The sequence below is a fragment of the Octodon degus genome, unplaced genomic scaffold, assembly GCF_000260255.1.
Source record: "Octodon degus isolate 3935 unplaced genomic scaffold, OctDeg1.0 scaffold00206, whole genome shotgun sequence".
NCBI lineage: Eukaryota > Metazoa > Chordata > Mammalia > Rodentia > Octodontidae > Octodon > Octodon degus.
In genome coordinates, this window is record NW_004524782.1 from 3744546 (window position 1) to 3748211 (window position 3666).

Consider the following 3666-nt stretch of genomic DNA (forward strand, 5'->3'; position numbering starts at 1 on the left):
TATATTAGGGAAGGGTCTGCAAAGTGTTCAGGGTGTCACTAATAGATGAAACTCATATTGATCCGCCTGTTTACAGCCTCCTAAGAACTTGGATTACAGGAGTGCACCATTCTGCCCAGTCTCAATCATGGTCTCAGCATGTGCCAGGGAAGTGGCCAGCATGGCAAGCCAGGGGATTGAAATATCCCTTGTGCCTTCTTGCAGGCGCTTTAACCCTTTGAGCTATTTGGTCAGCTTTTATAAAAAAAATCTTAATGGATGTGAAAAATCTAATATACAATACCATAACCTTAACAGGAGACCTTAATATACCCTTATCGCAAAAAGATAGTTCAAGGAGACAAAAATTGGCAAAGTAGCATAACTGAGTAAGAACTTGGTTCTAATAGACCTAGTGGGCAAAAACAGAGTGTTCTACCCAACCACATTCATATGCAAGCTTTTTTCAGCTGCACATGGGACATTTTATAAAATAGATCACATCCTAGTACATAGATCATGCTTAAGTATATGTAAGATAAAAGAAATTATCCCATGCATACAATCTGAACAGAGTGTCATGATACTGGAAATAAATGACAAAATAAACCAGAAAAAATCCCATAGATACATGGAAATTATGCAACAGCCTCCTCAGTAACCAATGGGTTACAAGTTAAATTAAACAAGAAATTAAAGAATATGTACAATTCAATGAAAATCCAAGCACAACTTATCAGAATTTATGGGATGCCATTAAAGTAGTTCTGAGAGGTAAATTTATAGCTGTCTACTCACATATTAGGAAAACAGAATGGGAACAAATAAATACACTAATGCTACACATCAAACGTCTGGAAAAACAAGAGCAAGCCAAATGCTAAGCCCAAAGATGGGAGGAAAATATAAAGATTAGGGCAGAAATCAGTGCAATTGAGACAAGGAAAACAATTCAAATAATGAATCAAAAAGCTGGTTCTTTGAAAGATTAAAGAAAGTTGATAAACCCCTAGCTAAGGTCTTCAAAAAGAGGAAAGAAAAAGCTCAAATACAAGCAATAAGAAATGAAAAGGGTGAAATCACCACAGACCCAATGGAAATTCAGAAGATCACCATTAGGTATTTTGACAATCTTACTCTAATAGAATTGAAGACACAGAAGAACTGTACAGATTCTTAGGAAGGTACAAATTACCCAAACAGAATCAAGAAGATATAACAAATCTCAATAACCCAATATCAGCCAATGAAATATGAAATGTAATAAATCCATCCTATAAATTCCATTTCTTTCCTATGTTGGGCACTCATGATCTATTTACCTATAAAAGACTTCAAGTTTGTCTTTCTTTATAGCTGTGTAATACTCCATTGTATAAACATACCACATCTTTTTAATCCATTCCTCAGATTATGGGAATTTTGTTTCTTCCCACTATTTTGTTATGACAAATTGTGCTCCTATAAACATCGGTGCACATACATCGCTGTGAAAAGATGTCTTAAATTCTTCTGGGAAAATATCCAAAAGGGCAATAGATGGGTTGAATGGGTCCTCCCATCCAAGTTTCTCTGGAGTCTCGACACTGATTTCCACAGTGGTGGCACCAGTCTACAGATTTATTTACGACAGCCCTTCTTTCTGGGGGGAGATGGTATCTCAGTGTTGTTTTAACTTATATTTCTTGAATGACTAATGATGTAGAACTTTTTTTCATGTGTTTCCTTGCCGTTTTTATTCTTCATCTGAGAAATGTGTATTCATCTCAGATGCCCATTGTTGGATTGCGTCTTTGAATTTTTGGAGCCTGATTTTTTTGTTCTTTGTATATTTTAGATATAAATATTTTGTCTGGGTACTTGTTGATTAAATTTCTTACCCAATTTGTGGAGTCATAACTGCAAAGACACTGAGTGACATTATCTTTGATGAAGGGGCGAAACATCCTCTCTCGGAGAAAGATAACCTCGTTAGTAAATGGTGCTGGAATAATTGGCTTTCCACATGCTGAAAGCTAGAACTTGACTCACACCTAGAATCATGCACAAGGCTACAGTCAAGATAGAGCAGATATTTAAGTATTAAAGGAGAAACACTAAATTTCCTGGAGGAAATTGCAGGTAGAAATCTTAAAGTCATAGAGGTAAGTAGAGTGTTCATGAATCAAAACCAAACTGCATGAGAAATTCTTCAAAGAATCAACAACTGGGATCTCACCATTTCAAAAAGTTTCTACACTTTCAAGCCAATCTGCAACAGAGTAAAAAGATAACTCACAAAGTGGGGAAAAATTATAGTGGTCACTCCCAGTAACAAAGACCTTCTATCTGGAACATATAAAGAATTAAAAAGAATCAGGTCCCCAACCTCAAAGACCCAATCCAAAAATGGGCATCTGAGTTGAATATACACTTCTCAGAGGAAGAAATACAAATACCAAATAAACATGATAAAAAGTAGTTCAACATCATTGATCATTCAATAAATGCAAATTTAAGATTTTCTTTTTTGCACCCTGGATTGAAGTTAGGATCTTGAACTTGCCACGCCAGCACTTAAGCCACAGAACTATCTCCTGGGCTGATAAATGCAAATTAAAACAACACTGAGATTCCATCTCACCCCAGAAAGAATTATTAACATCAAGAATTCAGCCAATAAAAAAAAAGAATTCAGCCAATAACAGATGCTGGAGGGGCTATGGGGAAAAATAAACACTTCAGCACTGTTAGTGGGAGTGCGGACTATACAACCACTATGGAAATCACTGTGGAGATTCCTTACAAAGCTAGGATTGGAGATCCCCTACAAGAAAGCTATTCCTCCCCTGGGCATTTTTCCAGAAGAAGTGAAAACCTCATAGCACAGTGATGTATATGTTCCCATGTTTATAGCAGTGTAATTTGTTGTAGATAAATATTGGAATCATCCCAAATGCCCATCAACTGAAGAATAGGTAAAGAAGATGTATTTTTACACAATGGGGTGTTATTCATCTATAAAATAGGATAAGTTTGACTCTTTTGTCAGTATATAGTTGCAACTAGAGAACATATTCTTAAATGAAATAAATCTAACTGGCATTGTGAACATCATATTGTCTTCTTAGTGTGAGAACCTGAAAGAGAAAATTGGAATCTGAAGGGCACAATAAATACTGGGAAAAAGGGAATGGACTTATGTAAATACAAGAGTTAGAGTTGAGAAGAGGTACAGGATAGGGAGTCCAGGAAATAGATTTATCTATGTGTGTAAGTAGACTGCTTTGGACAACTGTGCTGTGCATTGCTGCTGATCTATAGGAAGGTGCAGATAATACTTAATTTGTTTTGTGTCCTTTCTCAATAGTTTGTATTTTCTGTCTTTTTAATTTCTTATACATTTCTTTTTTCTTCCAATTTTACAAGCATATATCTTGTAAAAGAATTACTGGTTGGAAGACAACTGTATGGATTGCAAATTTTGTGAACTTCATATTAGTTTTTTAAGTGAAATTCTATATCACTTGTAATTTTTTCCATTTTAATTCTACTTTATTTAAAATAATATATGACAAAAAATTTAATCATTAGCCGTTCCCTTTGATAAACAAATAGAAATTCATGGTATACTCATCCTGACCATCCTGTGGACATTCTCTCTCCTCTCTCTCTCTCTCTCTCTCTCTCTCTCTCTCTCTCTCTCTC